The sequence below is a fragment of the Protopterus annectens genome, chromosome 14.part0 (assembly GCF_019279795.1).
Source record: "Protopterus annectens isolate FY-2018-M chromosome 14.part0, PAN1.0, whole genome shotgun sequence".
Lineage (NCBI taxonomy): Eukaryota > Metazoa > Chordata > Ceratodontiformes > Protopteridae > Protopterus > Protopterus annectens.
Window position 1 is genome coordinate 266,842,144 of NC_056748.1, and position 26,605 is coordinate 266,868,748.

Below are 26,605 nucleotides of genomic sequence, written 5' to 3' on the forward strand. Positions count from 1 at the left end.
CTGCTGCCCATAATTCCAATGAGAAGATAACAAAGAAGTATTCATAACCAAGGGAGCCCGCAGGATTTTTTGCAGGGGGGTGCAAACCCAGAGCCCCGCCCACACATCCCCACCCCCCTCCGCCCACACAGCCCCACCCCCTCCACCCACACAGCCCCCCCCCTCCGCCCATGCAGCCATTCCAGTGTCCCATTACTTGGATATTTCTCCCCATTTGTCAAAGACACTGTTCAAATCTCTCAGTATACATACTGTTTTACGCTTTACGTCTACAATAATTACAGATATTTGGATTTCATTTACAACTTTTATTTCAAAATTTATAGCACAAACACTGATAGACATTTACTAAATCTAAACAAAGCAATAGTCTTACAATGAAAACAGACTTAGCATTAAAACTTCTCTACCTTTGAAACTCACATTCATTGAAACAGCATTGAAACTGACATTCAAAGAAAATGCATCTGGCCAGTGGCAGGTTAAGTTTACCTTTGGACTGTTTTCAAATCATAGGCCCTTGCATGCATTTTTAGGGCCATGCAAATGTTCTTTGATTCACCTTACTGATTGTATTAATTATAATATATAAATTGAATTATATCCCTTGCATAATACAGCACCACTTGTTAGAGTGTGTTTTAAATTTATAGTTTTGAACATTTTTCCACTAAGCAATGAAACAAAACAAACAAACCTATAATGACAAACTGCCCAATTCAGAACATTTCAACCATAAAAGGCCACTCAAACATCTGCCATTACAATCCACCAATATCAGTCAATATGTACAATCTCTGCAGAAGTAAAAGTCATCTGAATAACTCCACATTAAAGATATGTGAAACTAATGAAGAGGTTGTTGCTAGAAAACAACTTTATATTTCACTGTTTCATCTACAAATTCAGTACCTGCTTCCCTCAAAGAATAAATTGCCTCTGTTACATTAAAAAAATAGTAAGCTGGTATATTGGAATAGGAAATGGCTGGACAGATTCATAGTTTCTAGGCATGTCATCCAGAGAACATCATACTCAGGATTGCAGCACCCCATCCCCTTAAAATACACTATCAACTTGCTGTGGGACTACAACCTACAGCCCTCTACATCAAGATGCAAGGATGCTACCTGCTTTGCTACTAACACTGCTTTAAAAGTCTATACCACAGTCATGATACCATTTGCTAAACAAAAAAGTTGCATATTTTAAGCAGACTTGGCATAAGCAACAGTACACGTATCTTCCCTTGCCGCTCACATGTCCTTGGAAATGGATTCCATCTGCTACATCTACCTAGGGGGCACACACACCTCAATCTCTTCGCACAAAAAATCTAGTCAAAGCCTGTTATAATGTTGGGGACAAAGGCCCAAAACTAGGGACACATTTAGAATGTTACTAGAATAACAGGATTTGTGTTAGAATGCATTTTCTAAATGACATAAAGTCTGAAACTCAAATACATGTCATTTAGCAACTTTAATTCTTTGCTCATCCCACTAATTTTTCAAAAAAACAGAATTTTTATGAAGAACAGATCAAAAATATAAGGCATAAATCTTGACATTCTGTGAAAATCTGTGGAGCTGAAAGGTATAACACACACATACATCCCCCTACCTCCTTAGAAAGTGGATAGGACAACACGGTTTGCATTAGTATGCATTTTCTAAGGATATAAAATCTAAAACTTAGATGTTTGCCATTATTTTCTGATTTCAATCCTGAATGATTTGCCAGAAAAAGACAACATAATTTTATGAGAAACTAACTGAAAATATGAGTCAAACATCTAGATAATTGCGAGGTATGACCCCCCCCCTTACACACACTCCTTCCCCTTCTTACTTACACATGCACACAACACACCAACCTACCTACTTCTTACACACACCTACCTCCCTCTTACAAACACACACACATACCTGCTTACTTCTTACACACAGAAACACACCCCTACCTCCCTCTTACAAACATTGAGATTTGTGCACTACCCTGAAACACAAAAAAATATATAAATACATGAATGAATAAATAAATAAATAAATAAATAAAAAGGGTTCACATAGCTATTAATATTAATAACATCTTGGTTGCTCATATGAAGCTCATAAAATATAACCTATATTCAAAATTTTTTAAAATAATTTGGCAACTTGGCTGCACACCTTCAAGAGGTTCTCAGACCATATTTACATCAAACACAATTAATACTGCTAAGAATTTCACAGGAAACAATCAGAAAGTAATCAGAAATTAAATAAGCTCACCCTAAGTATAGGGAATGGAATTTTATTGTATTCCCTATAATGTAAACTCAGGGTATGCTTTTGTCATCTACTTCTGAAGGAACTCATTTAGCTATAGATAATGATCTAAAGTACTGGTATCAGTTGATATCTGATAATAAAGTTAAAATCTAGATTTCTTAAAAAGTACAGTTTTGTACCTACCATAAATGTAGATGTTCGAAGATCCACATTCTGCAGTCCTTACACTTGGGTAGTCCGCTGTCCTCAATATCTTGACTGACATCAGGACGTCAGGGTACAAATGCGCGCACCGGACACATATCCTCAGTCTTTTCTTGCCCCAGATGTCAGAAGACCCTAAAAATAAAGGTCAAAACCAAAAGACAGCAACCAACCAACCAACCTTGCACTAATTATATGTACAATATACACAAAATGTACAACCCAACCCACACAACCACCTCTAACTACAGAGGGGAAGGAGGGAGGAGTAATGTGGATCTTCTTGAACATCTACATTTATGGTAGGTACAAAACTGTACTATGTTCTTCATCTCACATTGCTGCAGTCCTTACACTTGGGTAGAATCCCAAAGCAGAGGTAAGGGAGGATGGCTAAACTACAAAGAAGCAGGAGCTGCCAAAATGCCCTGCAAAACAGCAGTGGCAAAACCAGCCCTGGATTTAGAGTAAAGTGGCAGGTGATAATGCCTAGAGAAGGTATGCACTGAACTCCAAGTAGCTGCCTCCAAAATATCCTTGGTTGCCACTCCCCTCAAAAAAGCTGTCAGTGGCAGTAGCCCTAGTGGAATGAGGCCTAATCCCAGCTGGAATCTCCTTGCCATGATGGGAATAACAGAAAGCAATGCAAAACCCAATCCACTTAGAAATAGTTTGTTTTGACACAGGCTTGCCCTGAGAACTCAAAGCAAAAGAAACAAACAATTGCTGAGACTGCCTGAACCCTTTAGTTCTGTCCAAATAATAACGCAACTGCCTGTGTACATCTAAAGTGTGCAAAATCTTTTCCCCTTTATTTTGGGGATTTGCATAAAAAGTAGGCAAATGAATAGTTTGGTTTAAAGCCACACCAGAAACCACCTTAGGCATAAAGGAAGGATTAGTACATAATGATACCCTATCCTTATGGAAAATCAAAAAAGGCTCAACCGCCATAAGGGCCTGCAATTCAGAAACCCTTCTTGCAGAGGTAATGGCCAACAAAAAAGCAGTCTTCCATGACAAATATTTTAACTCAGAAGTAGCTGCAGGCTCAAAAGGTTGTAGAGTGAGTTTCTCCAACACAAAATTGAGATCCCAAGCAGGAGTAGGAGCTCTTAGGGGGTCTTATATTCTTTGCCCTCTAAGAAATTGCTTGAACAAAGGATGAGAAAACAATGGTGGGTCGCAATCATAGTGAGCTGAAATTGCTGCAGCATGAACTTTAATAGAAGAGAAAGACAAACCTTTGTCTAGTAACTCAGTAAGATATTGAAGAGCCACACACAAATTAGGCTCAGAAACATCAAAATCTTTTGCTGCACTCCAAAATAAAAATCTCTTCCATTTGTCTGCGTACACTTTCCTTGTACTAGGCCTTCTAGCTTCCAAAATAACATTCAAAACTTGCTGAGGAAGTGGAGGCCCACTATGGTTCAAAACAGAATATGCCAGGCTGTTAGGTGCAGAGAGTGAAGCTTGACATTGAGCAAATGACTGTCCTCCTGTGACAACAGGTGTGGAATCGAAGGCAAAGGCCATGGAGGCTTCCGTACCAGACTTCTCAGTAATGGGTATCAGTGCTGTCGAGGCCAATCTGGAGCTATTAAAATCATCCTTGGCTTGTCCTGTCTGACCTTTAGAAGTACCTTTGGGAGGAGAGGCAGAGGTGGAAAGGCATACACATGAAGATTGCTCCAATTGAAAGAAAGAGCATCCACTCTCCAAGCTGTGGGATTGTGCAAAACTTTGGCAGCTGATGGTTTAGTGGAGAAGCGAACAGATCTATGTCTGGAGTTCCCATGACACTGTCAATTTCTGAAATACATGAGGATCCAATTTCCACCGTGGGGATCCATAATTTGCTCAACACATCTGCTAAGGAGTTCTGTGCTCCTGGCAGAAACCTTGCCTGAAGATTGAGCTGTAAACTGAGAGCAGTCTCCCACAAAATCATTGCTTGCCTGCATAGAGGATAAGAATGTGTTCCCCCCTGCTTGTTGATGTACCACATGACAGTTGTGTTGTCTGTTAGAATCAACACCTGCCCTGGAAGAAGTAATTCCTTGAAAGCTATTAATGCAAACTGGACTGCTAACATCTCCTTCATGTTGATATGCAGATGTTGTAGTCTGGCAGGCCACTTGTCTTGTATCTACTTTCCATTCAGATGAGCTCCCCAAGCTTTGTCTGAGGCATCTGTCGTTAAAATCTGACTCCCCCTTTGTCGGGTCACAGAGAGTCCCTTGTTTAGGTGACATTCCTGAGCCCACCACAAAAATTCCTTTTGAATGCAAGGTATTATTTGAATGACAGTGTCCAGATCCTGGCAGTGCTGTGTCCATACATTTTGAGATACCATTGTAGCTTCCTCATATGCAGTTTGGCATTGGGAAGCACCAGAATACAAGATGCCATGAACCCTAAGGCTTGAAGGACTGTCCTTGCAGTCAGCCCGGACTGATGAGATAGTTGATGGAAGTAAAGGGAAAGACTCTTTTGTTTGTCCGGGGTTAAAAAGGCCATCTGGGATGCTGTATTCAGTCTCACACCCAGAAAGCACATGTCCTGAGAGGGTACTAGACTGGACTTTATTTCGTTCACAGAATACCCCAGGCATCTTAGCACTGCTATCACATATTCCAAATGATGAAGAAGCTCTTCCCTTCCTTGAGCCAGAATCAGGCAATCGTCCAAATAAGGATAGATTTGTATTCCTTTTAGCCTGAAGAAAGCTATCACTGGAGCCAGAACTTTCGTGAACACTCTGGGCAGTAGATAAGCCAAAGGGCAATGCAGAGAACTGATAGTGAGAAGTCCCAGCTCGTTCCTGCAACTTAGTCTGATAGGAACATGAAGGTAAGCCTCCTTGAGATCCAAAGTTACCATCCAATGATCTTTGCCCAGCAGAGGTAAAAGCTGCTGCAACGTCAACATTTTGAACTTGGGAATGTCCAGATAAGTGTTGAGGATAGATAAATCCAAAATTGGTCTCCACGTGTTCCCCTTCTTTGGTACTAGGAACAGGCGAGAATAAAATCCTAGGCCCACTTCTGGCATAGGGACCGGCCCGCTATTTGGAGCAACAGAGAAACTTGCTTGTGCGCCTCTAGTCTTTGTTGAGGAAGAACGTCTGGCATGCCTTTGAAAGGAGGCAAGGTATGGAAATAAAACCTGTAGCCGTGGTGTATGATATCCAATACCCATCTGTCTTGGGTAATTAAACTCCAATTTTCTTTGAAAAGTGCCAACCTTCCTCCTAAAGGTGCTGCCAGACGAGAAGGCTCTGGCAGCTGAAAAGGTAGGTCATTGGGTCTGTTTACGAAAGGACTGACCCCTGCCCTCACCCGAAGACTGTGCAGGAGAACTCCCTGTTCTAGGCCTGAAAGAGCCCTGAGCTCTGCCCCTACCACGTCTAGATCTACCCCTAGACTGGGAATCATAAGAAGGATACGGCCACCCCTTAGTAGGCCAATTTCTACTAAACTTTGGAGGCTGGACCTGCAAAAAAACAGTCTGCATAGACTTAGCCTTGTCTTCCATTTTCTTTAAAACTGCCTCAACAGGAGAACCAAACAACACGTCAGATTGCAAAGGAGCATCTAAAATCCTTGTTTTAACATGGTCAGACAAATTCTGATCCCTCAGCCAGGCGTGCCTGTGAAGAACTGACCCAGTGGCAGCCACCCTAGACGAGGCCTGTACAGCATCAAAACCACATTGCAAAGAATGCTTACCCACCTGTTCAGAAACATGCACTAAATCTTGCAACTCTTTACAATCAATACCTTCTGCCAGAGCATCAACCTTAGACTTCAATTGTGAAAGGAGATAGTTTTGGTATTTCAACATGTGAAACTGGCAATTCAAAGCCCTCATAGCAAGAGTGGAAGAAGCATAAACTTTCTTTCCCCATCTATCCAAGGCCCTGGCCTCTTTGTCTGCAGGAACCGGATTCTTTACAACAGAAGCCTTAACACCTTTAGGCCCCTGGCTAACAGTTTCTGGGTCTGCCCTAGGACTCTTAAAAAGAAACTTATGAGCTTCAGGCACCTTGTAATACCTATCCGGTTTAACAGGAGCAGGAGGCAAAGAATCAGGATTAAGAGAAGCCTCTGCAAAACATCTTCCACTACATCCAAAACAGGAGGTATAGCCAAAGGCCTATGCTGGGGTAAAAACAAAATTCCCTAAGCCTTTTCCTGGAATCAGAGAAGTCCTGACCGCCCGACTTAAAATGCTCCCTCATGGCGTGAAGAGTTTCTGGAAAAGAAAAATCCTCAGGCGGAGAAGCAGAAGGGGTAGAATCTTCCACATCAGAATCAGAATAAGGAGAGTACTCCTGCAAGTCTTCAGAAGACTCTGAAACATCTGAAGCCTGCTCAAAACTCCCTAACTCAGGCTCCACCCTAGGTCTCTTATCAGGAGGGGGCATAGAACCCCTAATCAAAGTAATCAAATCTTCTGCCATTTTAAGCATATGCTTCTTGGGCACAGTCCCTGAAGAGCTAGGGGTAACACCAACTGAAGCTAAACCTGGCCTGCCCCTGGGAGAAGCCTTTGAAACAGAAGGAGAGGGCCTAGCCACCCTAGGGAGGGAGGGGAGTACAGTAACCTGAGAAGCCCCCTCAGCCTGACCTGCCTCCTGAGAGGCCACATCTTGCAATAATAAGGTCTCACCCTGGGAACACAAAGAAACCTCCGGTGGAGCCACCGGCTCCACCGACACCTCTAAAGAACCGGCGTCCGGTACAGACGGTTCTTCTAGCCTAGGTTTAACTGCCTTGTCCTTGCGCTTCTTCGAAGAGCGGGGCGCACCCGACGGCATTTTATAATTGCACCGCTTCCCAAAGACTAACCTGGCACAATCCAACCTTCTCTTTATAGTGCGTTTATTGAATCTAGCACAAGAGCGACAGCCAACAATGTCGTGCTCAGGCCCTAAGCAAGGAATACACAAAGTATGATAATCTCTATCGTATCTGTTTCCCACAAGAAATGCAATTATTGACTTTTTCTGACATCCGGTAAATCACTGAGGCAAGAAAAACTAAAATATTCCAACTTTGAACTCGGTCTGAAACTTAATCGAAAAATCTCAGAACGCCAACCGGCACTTGCAATGCTGCTTCTGCATCGGACCATGCGGCAAAAAAGACTGAGGATATGACGTCGGTCATGCGCATTTGTACCCTGACGTCCTGATGTCAGTCAAATGCGCCTTGGCCGTCGTTAGCCTTACCTGATATTCGGGCCGACCGAGGACAGCGGACTACCCAAGTGTAAGGACTGCAGCAATGTGAGATGAAGAACATCAAGAATTTGATCTAAGAGAAACTTGCTGGTTAGAGGTTCAGACCTTTAGACAACATCTCATTAATAAAATAGATCTAATGTCTATAACAGTTAAAGAATCTATTCCAACACTGACTGATTACTTGATATTAAATTTACAACATAAAGTTTCTGATAAAGGTAAACTTTCATACATACATAAAATTATCAGACAAGAAACTTTTTACAGTGTAGATTCATACTGGAATTATTTTACTTCTATTAATGGGGACCCACCAAATCAACAAGATAAACAATATATTTTGGAATCTGCTTATATAACTACGTCTTCCATTGTCTGGAGACTTTATACATGGAAATTTTTACATAGATCTTTTTATACACCTTTGATGATGAATAAAATAAATAATAAAGATAATTTATGTAAGAGATGTAATGTAGAAATTAATGCTGACTGGGCTCATATGTTTTATGACTGTATAAAATTGAAAGAATACTGGAAGTCAATTAATGAATTTTTGCAGGCTCTTTTTACAGATAATTTCATTATTTCTAAATCTCTTATATTATTCAACACACCTGTACCTCAAAGTGTTAAAAAGGTTAAGCTTCCCTTGTTATGGTCTATTCTAGCAGTGGCTAGGAAAATAATAACTAGAAATTGGATTTCAGATACACCTCCTTCGTTCAATGAATTTAAAAATGTTATGAATATAGTGTGCCATATGGAAATAAATACAATTAGGACAAGAACAAATAGAAAAACATCTTATTATATTGTATGGGATAATTTAAAAAATTTGTTAAAAAAATGTTAATTTCAATAGCATGATATTTTAGTTTAATTAATTGATCTGATTGTAGTGGATGTCTTTGTAAATACTTTAGTTGTTTTGTTGAATATTATAATAATACCTATTTTTAATTACTTGTATAAAATTGTTATGATATTTCTCTTATATGTTAAAACAATAAACCTGTTTTGAAAAAAAAAAAGAAATTAAATAAGCTAATAGTGAGATTAGACAATTACACAAAATGTTTCTCTGAAATAAACATGAAGTAAAATAAATAAAGCAAACGAACATATATATAAATAACCTTTATTAAAACTTTTTAAAATCAACTGGCACCTTGATTTATGCCCTTACAAACTTGCAAAACTGATTGATACCTTTACAAACATGTAAAACTATATTTAAATCATGTACATTAAATACTGCTAGGAATTCCATGGGAACAGACCATGATTAATTAAACAAGTACAAAAAAATCACTCAAATAGGTGAATTAATGAATGAATAAATATTAACCCAATTAATAGGTACAACTTCCATTTCATAATATTGTTATATTTTAAATGTTGTTACTAATTAATCATTTAATCTATTTGGGTGAAGTCTCTCATAAATATTAATCATGTTCCTTTCTTTAGTAATACATCATAAACATTTAAAAATCCACACTAAATATGTGCAGATATATATATATATATATATATATAAATTATGATCTTCACAATTCTGATGATACTTTTACTGGGAATATAGTGATTGGATTATATAAGGAGAAAATGTAATGTTCATTATATCCACTTACACCCTTGTAGTAGTAATATATTATACCTATGAAACTACAACCTCAGAAAAGCTTGCTATTAACAATGCCATGTCTGGGGAGCACAATAAATTATTTGCCATAATAAATGAATTTGCATCCTGTTACTGTACTGTAGCAAACTTAAGTAGATGCAAAGCACAGAGATGCAAGGACTGTTAGATTCAGGCAGTATGGTCATGCTGATAACGGGGAAGTGTGTATGTAAAAGAAAAGCCTTACTACCAAAACGATTATAGTAGCATCCATTCATGGGGATGAGAAACAATATCTCATTACTCAGCAAGGAATACAAACCACATTTGGTAAGGTAGTTCATCTTTTTGCTGTAGTACTCAATTTAACTAATGATATGGTAGTAGGGAAAGATATTCCCCACTTTAGAGATTTGTGGAAGCAGCAGGATGAAGGCATACCTCCCTCTTACAAACACGGTCACGGTGCATTAAAAATGTACATTCTCATGACTCATACATGCTGAAAGGAAAGAGGAACAGGCCGAGAAAATGGATATAGTGCTTTCTAGGTCTTTCTTTACAGAACTCTACAGTCTTGTAGTTCTTTTTCCCTAATATAGGAAGTGAAATATTTAAATCAGTGACATGATGATAATTAAAATTCTTTTAGAGCTAGGGTTCACATCATGAAATGCTAAAATGATATAATGATCAGAGTTATTTTTCAAGTTATATAGTTAATTCTTTATATCTTTATACATGTAAGACATAGGAATAATCTCATTACCAGTAATAACATATTATAGTTCAGAGTTATCAATAGTTGTTACTCACTATGTTAAGTTAAAAAACAGACTATGCAGTTTGACAAAGTTGTTATATATATAGCATTGCTGGCAGAACAAACCACCTGCAAGTGTACTAGACAGGCACATACTGAAACATCTAGAGTATTAGTATAATCACTGATAGCTGGAAGAAGACATTTTCAAGTCACTTCTGCCGCAGAAATGTTGCATATTCCCTTGCTTCCTTGCAAAACCAATGGCAACTTAATGGTACCATCAAAACGGCTCATCTATCCACCACCATCAACAGTACAGTGTGCATGAAGTTAAATGTTACCTGGTATTCATTTACCCCGTAGCCATTTTTCTCAGAATATTGATGCTATGCTGGTCTTGATACATGACTAAGCGGCTATGACATGCAGCACAGCACAACACAGAATCGTTAATATTTAATGCTGCATGACAGAGCAAATGTCTCGGAATACCCTATATATGTGTACATAGTGTTGTGTGCAACTAAATTCCCTTACCTGACTTGACGTGAAGAAAAGCAAAAGCAATAGCGAAATAGAGTGGGCGAGGAATTCCCTTACTTACTGCAGCATTCAACACAATTCCCTTACCAAACAACGTGAACAGTCATTTCAAATAGCGCGGGTGAAGAGGAATAGGACGTCTGCACGCACAGACGTAATGCGATTGGACCAGCAAGCTACGAGACCATTCTTAAAGAAGAACTCCCTTAAAAATGTTTTTTTTTGGTTAGTAAAAGAAAATTCATCTCCGCCCACCCACCCGTTCCAGGTGGGTGCAAGTGCATCCCCTTGCACCTGCCTGCAGGCGCCCATGTTCATAACATACAGTTCAGCTGGTGCATGGACCTTCTTCATGTACTGAAGCTTGAGGACTGCAATACTGAGGTGTTAACCTCAAGCCAAAGCTATTGCAAAGACTGCAAATGCTATGTTTAGGATGCTACTCCATAGCATCTTCCTCAGTCTGAAAAAAGGTTCAGTTTCTCATACTCAAGAAACAGTGCATTTTCAAACCAATCAGGTCAATGTCTGTTAGAAATATTCCATTCCAGCCAGTAGTCAGGATGTCTACAGGTATTTATATTCTTCTGTGGTCCAGTTACATCTAATGTGTTCCACAACAACTGACTACTGCAACTGTGTAATACTAGTGACATCATTATCCTTACACAACAACTGACTACTGCAACTGTGTAATACTAGTGACATCATTATCCTTACACAACAACTGACTACTGCAACTGTGTAATACTAGTGACATCATTATCCTTATACAACTGACTACTGCAACTGTGTAATACTAGTGACATCATTATCCTTACACAACTGATTACTGCAACTGTGTAATATAGTGACATCATTATCCTTACATAACAACTGACTACTGCAACAGTGTAATACTAGTGACATCATTATCCTTACACAACTGACTACTGCAACTGTGTAATACTAGTGACATCATTATCCTTACACAACTGACTACTGCAACTTTGTAATACTAGTGACATCATTATCCTTACACAACAACTGACTATTGCAACTGTGTAATATAGTGACATCATTATCCTTACACAACTGACTACTGCAACTGTGTAATACTAGTGATATCATTATACTTATACAACTTACTACTGCAACTGTGTAATATAGTGACATCATTATCCTTACACAACTGACTACTGCAACAGTGTAATACTAGTGACATCATTATCCTTACAAAACTGACTAATGCAACTGTGTAATACTAGTGACATCATTATCCTTACACAACTGACTACTGCAACTGTGTAATACTAGTGACATCATTATCCTTACACAACAACTGACTACTGAAACTGTGTAATACTAGTGACATCATTATCCTTACACAACAACTGACTACTGCAACTGTGTAATACTAGTGACATCATTATCCTTACACAACTAACTATTGCAACTGTGTAATACTAGTGACATCATTATCCTTACTCATGCAGCTCTGTTTGAAACACTCAGAATATATATCTGACTCTGAAAAACACATCACCCTTGCTTGTGTAGGAATGCTCCTCCACAGGAAGGAGCTTATGAAGTACCATCAGCGTGAAAGTAGGAAAACTTCTCCAATTTCCTGGACAAATTTTCCCTAAGACAGTTTAAAATCTACACACAGATTTTCCCTGCACAGGGCTATGCTTCCAGTGGGTGCTATTCTGTCAACAAAGCATAATAAATCACTTTGTTTAGCTAAGTGCTTCACAAAGGTAGACTGTAAAGCAGGTGCACAGGCTATGAGTGTCTGCCAGTCACATGATGATGATGATGATGATGGCAGTTATTGCAGAGGATTAGGCCAGTAATTAGCACAGAGGATTAAGGTTATGAGCTGTTAAACTCTTGCTTGTGGTCCAGGGTTTATTTAATTTTATTTTGTATATTTACTAAACAGCTTTAAGGATGACTGCCCTATGTGCAGTAGCACATACCCCTGGTAGGATTCAAACCCTGCACTGCTTGTTCCATCACACATTAAATATTGACTTCAGTGGTGTGGGAGTTAGTGCCCATATCACCTGTCCAACACAGTTATATATACTCAAGGTATCAGGTTTCATTGAGAAATGTATGATCTATTTTGCTTGGTGCTTCTCTATTTCAATATACAGTAGATGCATGCTTTCAGAACATAAAATAAAATTAATTCCTACTTACTGTACAAATAAATAGAGCAGTAGGCAGGAAAAAATAATGTATACATTGCACAAGTTCATCTAACTAGAAAACAAAATATAAAAACAGGTAAATTAAGAAAAAGTGCATCAGAAAATAAAATCAAGGTCTGATGATTCAAAATAGAACAGAAAATGTCTAGAGAAAGTAAGGACTTTATGAGAAGGATCCTTTTGCCTTATAGCAAAATGTATTTTAATGCTTTATTTAGTGAAAACTTGGCATGGTGTGCTGATATATTTTCTGATAATGCTATAGAGAAAAAGATCTTTTATCTTTCCAACTGTCCCCATTTACTGAGGAGCATTACTCAGACTTCTGCTAGACAAAAGTAGTAAATGTATGATTCTGAGTCAGGAGTACAATACAATCCAACAAATATGCAAATATGTGTATAGAATTCACTGAAGGGCATACTGGTAACAGGCAGAAAAGACATATTGCTGCTACTACTACATGTCTGTCAGCTTATGGCATAACACAGAAGGGATAAAGACCTGACAACAACCAAGATGACCAAAGTTTGATTAACAGCCCTGGCACTGGAGAACCTGATTATGATTATGAGTATGAGAGCAGTGAAGAAGCCATACCCACTTGCTTCCCTGAGAGGGAAGGGGTGCATGTCCAGGAATATATACTCCATATGCGTTCTTCAGTGGAGACCAGAAATCTTACTGATGTGTTTGTTCCAAGGGTAGTGAGGACATCTGTAGGCTTAAACCACTTGTAGAACCAAGCAAAAGTCATATGCCATACCCATTGCATGCCAGACCTCAGATATGCTAAATTGTGTATGTGCATGGAGTTAGGGTTTAACAGGAAATTCCCAGCACCAACAAATATGATGTCACCACTTCTGGTGCTCAACTCTCAACCCAAAAGGAATGAATGTGCTATAGGATTCTCTCCTGAAGTGGAACAAATCAGTCAATACGTTAGCCAAGGGGTGGAAGGTTTTATGCCTGACATGGGTCTTGTGACAGAAAATGTTCTTGTACATCTGAATACTGAAGTAAAAAATGGCACTACAGCTCAGTGGCTCCATAACTAAGGTTAAACTCACAGATCTAGAGTCTAGGATTCAACCCTGACCTCTGGTTACAGTCTGTGTGGAGACTGCATATACTTCCCATGTCTGTGTGGCTTTTCTATACTACCTGACTTTACTTCCATATTCCAAAAGCATGTTGTCTGAGTGGCTGCTCTGAACTATCCACATATAATTTATATACCCCCTGTCCTTGTGGTCCTGGTTGTAGTTCAAAAGGATGTGATAATGCTCTGTTCACTTATCCATTTTCCAAATAAGAAAATACATGAAATGGCCAAATGGCTTGTGTTTTCATAAATTTGAGACAAGAAAACTAAGCTTGTAAATCTTGCATCAATTTATGTGTAATGAAATGGTAGTGTTTTTGGCAAACTTTTTAGGAAAAAAAACTACCTATTCACTTACATAACTTAAGGAGTATTAATTTTACTTTTTTTCCAGGGGCGGCCATGGTGGTGCAGCTGTTAGCGTTGCCAACTCACAGCAAGAGGTTCTCTGGTTCGATTCTCGGCTGGGGTACCTTCTGTGCGGAGTCTGCATGTCCTCCCTGTGGTCACGTGGGTTTCCTACCACATCCCAAAGACATGCAGTAGGTGGATTGGACACTCTAAATTGGCCCTAGGTGTAAGTGTGTGCATGTGTGTACCTTCTGTGGAAGGTTGGGCGCTGGGCTGGCAACTCGACACTGTAAAACTCCACTGCCAATCATGAGCAGACAGATGATCCACTGTGGCGACCCCTAACCGGGAAAAAGCCGAAAGAAGAAGTTTTACTGTTTTTCCACAGAAGAGTACAACTGATTTTTTTCTCATTAAAGCACACTGTACTGTTATTATATTTTGTACAAAAGTAGGAAATCATTTTCTATCTGCAAATTAAAACAACAAATCTAATAAATATGTAATGCATACAAATCTCTGCAAGAAGCTTCAAACTTAACTGATATATCAGTTTATTTTCATAAAACTGGCAGTACCTCTTTAAATTTGTACGATTAACATTTTGCTGTTTTTCTCACAGTACACCAAGTGTGCTGATAAATCCCAAATAAATGTATTCCCTATCATGGATTATTGACTGCAAATTTCTTTCTGATGAATTCAGATAAATATTTTTGCTTGCCTTTTCTATTATGGGGTTTATAATGTAATAACTATAACATTACTTTTACTCTTATGGCAAAATAATCTGGTATCACAACATGAATTTAGATATGGAGCAAGCTATAGAAACAGTATCACATCAGAACATGTTATAAATTCCTAGAAGTTATAGCTTACTCTTATTTTCATAATTATTTTTTTTTTGCCATGTGCTCCATGTATGACTGGTAAGCTCCTTCCCATTCACTCCACTGACCACTGACCCATTTATTTTCATTGGAATAACAGCCCTACATCGTACTTGTTCCCTTCAGTCTTACGGTCAAACAGAAACAGTAATTCTGTAATCTGTGGTGAGGTCGGGGGAGGGGGGCCTGTGGCCTACCCTGACCATTTCTCAATGCAAGTCTAGCAATGCTTCTTTAGTTGGCTATGCAGTCAACACTGCATAGGACTGTCACTCAGTTTTGTAAGTGTTATAAGCCTACAGCTGCCCAGCACACCTTGAGGCAAGTTCCTCCACTGGCTTCCCAGTCATCACAGCTCAAAAGGAGTATACATTCCTAGGCATGTCCCCCTCCTTTCCATCCCTAGAAAAGGCTCAACTCCTCCATTCTTCTCCTACTCCCACTTGGCTCCTCCATCACTCCATCACTGGGATTACTGTTTGTCCAAGCTCCCTGTGGATTGTAGTCAGGGCTTTTTCCCTTTATGACATGAAACTGACTTAAGTTTAACATTTTATAAAGTGCTAGAAATCTGAGTATGAACAGTGTCGGTGAAATATCAAGAGAGTGGCAGAAAAGGCTAGAAATTATATCACAAACGCACAGATAAAATAAATTCTTTCAGTCTCAGCTACATACAGAATACATGACAACTGTCCACAAGGTAATGAACATCAAAAATTAAGAGCAAACTTACATGGCTCTGTGGAATAGAAGGATGAAGCCTTGTGACCCACATGACCCTAGTTCAACTAGCCGTTCAGCTACAGACTGGAAGACTTGAACAGAAGAGGGAGGAAGCAAGTGGCCTATGGCAGATCACCCATCCTAAGGGAGTGAATGGTAGTCCTAGTTAGCCAAATTGTTCCATGGCAAATGGAAACTTAAAAGACAATGATGGTAACAGGATGGAGAGATGTCAGTGTGTTGTTCCAAATAGGTGATGATAATCCTGACAGGTGTGTCCATGTGGGAGCATAAACATATGAGGGAAGTCCATGGAATACCCTTGCAGTGATACAGACAGTCATGTCAGCTACAGGGGGTAAGTTTCAAAACCTGGCCTGAAAAACCCTGATGGTTGCCTGTATGATGGCTTTTGATGAAGGCTGATGGCCGGCAGGCAAAATGCAATATATATTTATTAACAGCTTATTATTACTTAATCATGATTACTGCTCTAGCAATAAGCCATAAGAACATGTTATGTTAATGTTGTAGTTGGTTTACTATCACATGTTCGACAGTACAATGCTCGAATGTACAGATGTCTGAACTAAATGTTCAGAATCAGAACACCAAACAGTGTAAATGCCAAACCGAGCATTTCAGTGATGTCAAATTTCAACTACTCTGAAATGCTCCTATATACCCAACATTCTACAACAGGATTTTGCAGGGAGTCAAGCCACCCTGCTTACCACACCCCCCCTACTTATATATATATATATATATATATATATATACAAACTCTGAGATTGCACTACACTGAGGAAAGGGTACATTTCCCGATCCCCACTATAGTGCGATTTGCACTACATTGTTGAACCTTGCTATAGCGAATGTTCGCTATCGTAAAGTTTGACAATGCCATGATCGCACTTCCAGTTCTGCTACCTGAATTTTGCTCATTGGTTGATCGCACATAGTGCGATCGCCAATGTGATAGTAAACCATTGTAGTTATTTAAATACTGTGCCTCATGCCACACTGCCCCCAGGAGCTGATTAACTTGAACATTATCATAAACCCCAGGAAACTAATTCTGTTGGTGCACAGGTATAAAGCCCTCAGTATGACCCAGGTTTCCTGAGTGTGAGTTGTGTTTCCGGTGTCTGTTGGTGTGGATGTACATAGTTTTTGGGTGGACAGCTGCAGTTGTTTCCCCTTGTAGAATTGGCCTTGATGGTAACTCTGTCTACTGGAAGTAGCATGGGTGGTAGCACCCATGTATAACTCCCATTAGCAGCAGAAGTGGCCTTAGGTCAACTGGTGCCCTAGGCAAAAGGGCACCACGGCACCCCCCACCACACCACCATGTGCCCCCATCCTGGTCTACCTACACCAAATAAATACTGGAAAAGTGCCCCTACTAAAGCGGCACCCTAGACAGCTGCCCAGTTGGCCTATGCCTAAGGTCGGCTATGATTAGCAGGCATTTGCAGAAATCACAGCTGCAGTGGTGAGGTGTTACGTTCTCCAAACTGCATGACTGCAGAATCTTTCACCACCTAGCCTCTAACACTTATTTTTGAGGAACAGAGCTGATTCAGCTCTTAACCTGGTCAGAAAACAAAAGGGCAACAAGGCTTTCATCTTCTCCAGGAAATCAATGGACCTGGCTCTTGGGATAAAAGCTATGCATAGTAGGAAGGTATGCACGGGCTAAATGGGAGCAAGACTGAATGAATGAAGGAAGAACATAGCTCCCAGAAACTATATTATTATTATTATTATTATTATTATAACTGTGTTTGCATTTTATTTAAGTTTTTCAGTTGAAAACTACCTATTGTCTAATTTATTGACATGTTTAGATGCGTAATATTAAATACATGAATGTTTGGCACAAAAATAGTTGATACGTTTTTTTCATAAAAAACACGAAAGGAAATAATGACACTGCAATCAGGACTGTGTGTATATTTATCTTTACTTAAATTTCAATACCCGTTTGTTTTTAATTTTGTAAAAATGATAAAATGAATTTCACTGTCACCAGTCTCATCATCATTTATATTCTCATTATCATACCCACACAGTACTGTTCTTGTTTATTTGTGTTACATAGTTAGACACGTCTTCATTATTGTACTTATTCTTATATTATTTTCCAACTACTAAACTTTGCTGTTTGTATGACAGAAAGAGAGCGCTATGCATGTTTACTGGTGAAGGGATTTGATGAGTCCTAAATAAAGTTTCCACTCCCTGATTTAAACTCAGTGACTTACAACTGGATGATAAGTGTCTGTCTGCAACTGAAAATAACTACCCCCCATCAGCAGTGATGCAATGCATGTGAGGCTTTTTTTTCTTTCATCTTCAGTTGTGTGACTATGGAAGTAGTTTATTTAAGTAAGGGGATGGGGGAGAGTGGTGCAGAGAAGCATCTCAAAATACTTTATTTGTAACTTGTTTGTCCAGTTAAAGTATCAACTTTTTTTTTCCTGTTGAAGCTTCAACCAGTTAAGATTTGAAGATATATAGTACAAGCAATTTACATCTGCCATTGAAAAATAATTATATTCACTAATCTTTATCTACTTTTTTATCTTTGTTTCAAAACACAGATGTTCTCCATAGAATACTTAACCACAGAATGTATTTATCTAATATTTTGATGCCTTGCCAGGAGAAAAAAATGTCACAGCCACTCAAGCAAGTTTAAAAGTGTTACAGGTTCATAGGTAAGTACCAGGCTATCTGCCCTTGTGGGCCATATCCAATTTCCTTTCCAAACGTGAGATTCAAATGCTGCACTTTAGGTCTATGAGGTAAATATCTTAACCATTCTACCAACCCCCACAGAAGAGTAGAAGGCCTGCTGCTCTTATCAGAGAAATGCATGCTGTTTTTTTTTAATAAGACATAACTTGCTGCTGTGGTCACATTCAATACAGAAGATGAAAAAAGAAGATAAAACTTCTGCAAACTGTACCAAATCCTAAATCTAGTCTGAACTGGAGCACCACAGGTGTGTGAAATAGTTCACAAGGTAAGTCTTAGATGCCTCACCTTATTTAAAATGGCATATTTTACTCCTGAAATTGTTTGACTCTATTTTATTTGAAAGCACATTTATATTATTTATTGCAGTTATTGTAAAGAGGTCTCATGTTTAGGTTTAACACTAATAAAATTGGTTTGAGTCTATTTTATTACAGAGCTTGATTATAGTATGTATGCCTCTTGTGTATATTTAACACTAATTAAATTAGTCTATAGATATGTATTTATATTTATTTAATAACTTAACCAGATACCCTTCACTTGAATTTATCATATAGTATATTTAAGTCATTTTTTTGCAATACGATTATCTAACAAGTGTCATCCTATAATCCTGGATTTGGTTCTATAAGACTGTATATGCTGTGAGTGAGTCACGTAACTACACAGTGTTTCTGGTACCCCTGAAAAAGGTACTTGAATCTATTTGGTTTATCCAGGTATCACATAAATAAAAAATAAAAATAATTCAAGGTTGCATTCTTTTTCCTTGTAGTTTGCTAAGAAACTGTCATTGTTTTACATTTTAAGAATATTATTACTTAGATAAACATAGCCGCTGTGGTGCACTGGTTGGTGTTGCCGCCTCACAGCAAGAGTTTCTCCAGTTCGATTCTTGACTGGGGTGCCTTCTGTGGAGACATGCTGCAGATGGATTGGACATACTAAATTGGCCCTGGGTGTGTGTGTGTGTGTGTGTGTGTGTGTGTGTGTGTGTGTGTGTGTGTGTGTGTGTGTGTGTGTGTCTTCTGTGGAAGGTGGGGCACTGGGCTGGCAATGTGACACCATAAAATTCCACTGCCAATCATTCTGTGGCTCATTGTCCTGCTGTGGCAACTCCTAATAGGAAAAGGAGAGGAAGATAAACAGAATATTGCTGGTGTGGTTTAAATTATAGTCAGCACTCTTGGAATAAATTCTACATTCAAAACCACTCTCAGCATTGTTTTTGTGTAATTCGACATACAGAATATATTTTTTTTATTTATTCTTTGTTAACCAGGTTAGTACCACTAGGCTGGTGGCCTCTTTTTCAGGGGAGAGCTTAAGAGGCATGTATGCTACTAGGGTCAGCCCATTGGGGAAATTGCCTTATTTTTCGATACGTGCCATGTGATTTTTTACATCCACCTGAGCTACCACCAACGTAAGCAAACGGGACCTAAGTTTAACTTCTCATTTGAAGGATGACACACTCAGGAGTGCAGCACCCCTCTAATTCTGCACTGCAGTGTTAGCAATTCAGTTACCTAGAGTAGGAATAGAAAGCACAGCCTTCTGGTCTTCTGGCACCAAAGGCAAGTGTACTAACTGTTGCGCTGCTGACACTGCTGTCAAAGCAGCGCTGTGTTGAAATCTTTCATATTCCTAAGTTTGTACATAAAATGCATACATTTATTGACAGTAATTTGATTGCCATTCCAGAAAAAAATAAATCTGAATAAAACACATGTACAGTACAATATACCCAGTGAAATGATTGCTGTTCTAAATGCTTCTTAAAACTTGTGATAGTTTGCATAGATTACTGGTGGCAGCTTGGTCCTCATCTCTGTGCTGTGTCACTGCCTTTACATTTCATTTTCAAATATAAAACATGCCTTCTAAACCCATCTCCTAAAGTGCAATAACTGTATTACTCTCTCTCTGTAAGAATATACAGACCACAAACATAATAGCTCCCACATCCCTCTTGGACATGGGCAGTCATTATTAATAATAATCTTAGGCACTGACTAGACTTTTTCTCTTGAAATATAGTGGGTGCAATAGGCTAGGCTTAAATGACCCTCAGGTCAAAAGCATAGTAACCTCCTATGAACCTATAAAGCTAATCAGGTCTACTTCAAGGGAATGAAGACCAACATTGCCAAAAATGACATTGCTGAGATGACATATCTGAAACCTAAATTTGGTGAATGATTACAATGCCAAGACATTTCACAGGGTGAGTATCCAATTGGCCACCATCTAACAAAGAAACATACTACACTACCTCAAACCCACCCCCCCCCAACTAAATTTACCAACTCAGGGATCACACTACAGTGGAGGAAAAGGGCAAATCTCCCCTTGTTGGCCACATGGATACTTGCCCTGTGAAATCCTTCAGCATTGTGTTCATTCTTTGGACTCAGGTTTCGTCCATGTCATCTCAGTAAGATCATTTACAGTAGTGTGGGTTTTTGTTCATTTGAAGCAGACCCAGCTAATCAAGCAGTTTGTACTTCTTCCTGATGAGGAATGATCAGATCCAGGATTTGCTTATCAAACACTGAGATTCTGCTAAGAAAATATTTAATATTCTTTAAATAGCCTGTTGCCCTTTGCACACATCTATAAATCCTTTTTATCAATAGGAAGAAGCCCGCAGCACTTCGGGTCCATATACTAAGATCATGGATTTGATGCTGTGAATTTTGGAGAAACACCTGTTAAGGACTTTATTTCTATAAATGTGCAGAAGGTTGAAAGGTTTGTTCCTTGTTAAATTTGAGTCTAGTGAATATTAGTATGTATGAAAGTCAGTAATGACTTAGTGAAGTTTTTTTGTTAGCTTATAGGGAAGATGCTCATGTTTACTGTTGGATGGGTTTTGTTTATTTTTTGTGTGGGTTTTTAATGTTTATAGTTTGTATTTTTTGGCTTTGGTTGCAGTATGTTTGCTGGTGATGTTCTCATGTGTATAAAGTGAACTGCAATCATGTAGATGGATAGATAGATAAATGTATATGATCAATCCAGCCTTCCATGTATCAATATGCATATAGTTACCACAACCATTGCCGAATGATACTTTGGTCAACATCTGTCTAGTCAACACAATTAGGTTGACTAAACAGCTGGTTGATAGGGGTGCGAGACTAACAATCACTGGGTTGGGGAATATTCCCTTTCCTCAGGGATTTTCAGATCTCGTAGTTAGAATATATAATTATAACAGGGTGTGGGGGGTGCAAGGTAGCTTTGCAATAAACAATGTTTTCGTTGAGGTTTTGTCTTTGAATTTTTGCATGCACTAAGATTAATGCTTGGTGCATGTCATAATAACATGTTGACATGCATAATTTTGATTAATTTCTGTTGACATTATGCATGTCAACATTAGTTGTGTTCAAACAAGTTATTTTTTATTTTAATCAAATTAGATTCATCCTTACAGTACTTTGTCAGTGCTAAAGTATAAACCATCCATAGATTTATATCACACCGAAAAAGAAAGCCAATTAATTTATTAAAACAGTGAGAGGGGTAAAATGTAGACAACATCAATGGCACCATCTTAGACTTGGAACTTAAATGATAATTTTATAATACATAAATTACAAATAAATAATAACACCAATTTCTTAAAAATCTGAGTAAATACATTCATTCAATTCAGGAAAGAGCAATGCCCCCTGGGAAATAATCCGTTGTTTCTCCTTATTGTGAAGATCATGTTGATATTTTATGATTTGCCCCATAACGACCAATTTATCAATACCTATGAAAGAAAAGCTACAGCCGCATGTGTTAACTTGTGGTTATATAAAGCACTCCTTAATTCTAGATTGTTCAGAAAAATTCTGGACAGTTGACAACACTATCAGAGTGTAGGCAAAGGGAAAGGGATATGGAAATTCTAACTGAAAAAAATTTGTTCTGGTAGAGATGGTACAGATTTTAATTGAATCTAGAAGAGAAGCTGCTGTTAAAATGGGAAATTAGTAAGGCATACAAAATGTTGTACAATAGCTATAGGAATCAATTGGAGGAGGTTAGAAAAGATTGGGAAGAGAAACTGAACAAGCAATTCATAACAAAACAATCGGAGGGCATATTCATGGCTCCCAAGTATGCAACAAAGTCTAGAAGATTAAGGATTTTTGCTTGAAAGTGTTTGCATATTTATTTTTATACCCCAAGCAGACTCCAAAGAATTTTTCTACAGGTAGATGGCAAATGTTGCAGGTGTGGTGGGAAAGAAAGAAATAACTGAGAACATAAGTTTTAGGAGTGTAATGAGTTGGCAGAGTTTAAAAATTCCCTACAGAGTACTTTACTGAAATGTTGAGGAGCACATGAGTGTAACTAAGAAAATTATTTTTTGAGATGGGATATGGGATCTGAATTGTCTAGACATAGTAAGGCTTATTAAGTTTAATTCTGGTGGTTGTGAAAAAAACTATTACTAGAAAATGAAAATCAAAATTTAAACCAATTGTATTTGAAGTGAATATTGTAACAGAGATAAAAGTATTGGAAGTGGAATCTTTAGAAAAGGATAAGAAAAACTATGTAGAAAAAATGGAAATTGTGGGCACAATACATGCAGAACAGTGTTTTGGAGGAGTGAGGTTTAGGGGAAGGTCACACCATCCTCTTAGCACAAGAAATCTGGACAAAGTATAAAATAATGGGGGGTCAAAGACTCAAAAGTAAGAACTTTTAAATATTGCCCTTACAAACTTAGAAACTTGCTAGAACAACAGGATTTTTGTTATTATACATTTTCTGAAGGATACAAAGTCTGAAATTCAAATGGATGTCATTATTTAGTGACTTAAATCCTCACTGATTTGCTGGAAAAGCAAACATTTTCTGAAGAACATGCCAAGAATATGAGGCAAAAATCTGGACATTCCACTAATATCTAGGCAGTTGAAAGCTAAGGGGAAGGCAGGAATTCATCAATTTATGTAATGTTAGATTGATGATAATTGTGTAAAAGAATATAGGAGTGGTTGGCTTTATTGCTAAGTTGTTTAACTCACAGGGGCAAGGTACAGGGTTTGATTCTCACCTTTGGGGAAGCACGGTTAGGCTTAAAAATAACTCCCTGGAGTCATAAGCCTAGTAATCACCTATGAGCCTATGAACTTATTATGAAAGATTTTAAAAACTCTTACTTAATATAAAACTGGCAATAAGAAAACATGACCTGAGTGAGTTTCCTTCCAAAAAAATTATCAGTACCTCTTTAAATCTATAATATTATGAAAAAATGTGTCAGTCCAATAAACTTCTAGAGCAGAAATGTCAACAGGGAAAGTTTTGAAACACATTTTGTTATTGTGTACAGTGTACTGAAGTGATTTCACAAAAGCTGTGTAGTGCTGCTGGTAACCATCCTTAAAAAAGAAATATCAAAATCTATAGTTAACCATAACACTGGGAGTATAGCAAGCATACATTTGCTAATCAGGCCAAATCATGCCAGGATGAGTAAATTGCAGTATAAGTCACACACAAAAACATGGCATATTCCTATTGTATACTATACTTTTTAATTATCTTCTAGGTTATATGCATTTTAGTTTAGTTTAGTTTGCTGCCATGTAGTGTTCCACATCACAAACAGATTTGTTCAGAAAGACATACAAAGAAATTACTAAGATGTATTTTGAGCATCAATATGCATACATACAAATACAAATGTGACTTGTGTGCACTCACATGCACACATACGCATACACACACCACAGACACATAGGAGGAAGGGTGCTCCAACCTTTATTCACTGCATGCATTGAGCTCCTGCTCATGGAATCAGATGTCTTTTTAACTGTCCTCTATAATGTGACGTATAGTTTGTGTCAAATGTATCTGTTTACAGTAAGCACCAAATATCACCCTTAGTTTTGCATGGTATATTTTGTGCAATAAACTTGTAGAGGCTGTACAATGAATGCCCTTTAAAGTGACACCTCTTTTGATCAAGTTGCTGTCAAGCCAACTGTTTAATCTTTGACTTACTTGTGTTTTATTGTGAGATACACTGACAAGCAATTAAAGATGCAGGTTCCAGTTAAATATACTGCACGTGTTTGGCGAGAGGCATGCATTAGTTACTGAAATGCTCCTTGCAGAAGAATTGTAAAGGGCAGCATTTTTCATTTCTTTTAATTTTTTTAACAAAATCTGTTGTTTTTCTTATCATAAGTGAGTGAGTAATTTACTCAGGGTAAAAGGCAGTTTTCAACAAGCAGATTATGTTTTTTGGCTTGACTATCATAGAACAGCATACATCTTCTAGACAGCTTCACTAGAAATTCAACACAGTACAGGATGTCACATACAGTTAAAAACTTCTCTAATATGTATTTTTAAAGTATTATGCACAATAAAAATTAGAATAAAATATTTACCTTCAGGTATATTCATCTGGGTCTTTTGAATTCTCCATAGGTGGAGTCCTAATACAGTGACTGCAACTTCGCAGTTACTCCAAGGACAATAAAAGGTGACATGTCATTAAAGCACTAGGATTTGGGTAAAGATTAAGCTAAAGAAGCAGAAAATGCATACTACTAGCTGAAAATGGAGGAAACTTCTAAAGATTTATATGATATTAAGTACCTAAAATTTGATTACTTTCTTTGAATTAGTGAGATGATAAGAGTGAAGTGAAAAGAATTAGGACTTAGTAACAACTAAATTCCAAAGAATAAATGTCTGAAAATGTCAAAATGATTTCTGATTTCAATGAAAAATTGGGCAATTTGCAGCATGGGTTTAGCCATTTTTTAAACTGTATGTCAGCTTCTAGAATGTAGCTCCCCCAAAGTGCAAGTTTCTGGACAGCATATTTTTCTCAATATTTTAAAAAAATATGAAATGACAGACTTAAAGCTAACCTAGTATTCATTTAACAACATATACAGCCATAAACCATGGTAAATATGCCCTTTTTAAAATTCTAGCACTTCTCATTGTAAAATAAACAAAAAAATGTATTGTAAAATGTGGACACCATATCATACCTGGTCATGTACTCCATTTAATGTGAGATGTTCCCCTGCAATCCCATGTGGAAAGCTACACTCCTTCAAGTAATCATTCAAATTCCAAGATTCTGCAGACCTGGAGATAAACAAATTATTTTTAAGCAAAACAAATTATTTTATTTTGCCAGAAATTGACATGTAGGTTTCAAAAAAATAAAAATCAAATGGTCACTGTAGATCATTTATACACTAAAGTGCACAAACTGAGACATTTATCCCACATCAGATCTGATATCCAAATGAGTCCTCAATATAATTGTTTAAAATCATATTTATTTATAATATATGATAGCTGTCAATAAGATAATACATGCTAAATATTAAAAGCTAATCACTAGTCACTCAGACATTGTTTAAAGCCGCAGACAGCTTATAATGCCTTTCACACATTTAGACCAGCTACTACACAGACAGGGACTAAAGGTAAAGGTGTCGCCATTTACATAAAAAAATAAATATACTTCAAACTGGTCAAACAGGACAATGCACTTGAGCTGCTCCATGTTCAAATCACCATAGCCAAAATCCAATATCAGTTCCTTGCAAGCTATAGGTCCTTCTCTATGACCCAGGAAATCCATACCATGTATTTAATCTTATCAGAAACATTCACCATCCAACCCAATACCATATTCATGGGCAACTTTAATTACTTTGCTATTAACTGGGAATCCTATAATGACACCAAACATACAGGCACAGAGATTCCTGGAATTTGTATACATAAACTGCCTGAACCAGATAGTCAATAGGGGTACAACCATACTGAATCTAGTCCTCACTAATATGAGAGAGTGCTGCACACCCCCTAATGTAATGTCTTCCTGGTAAAGTCAGACCT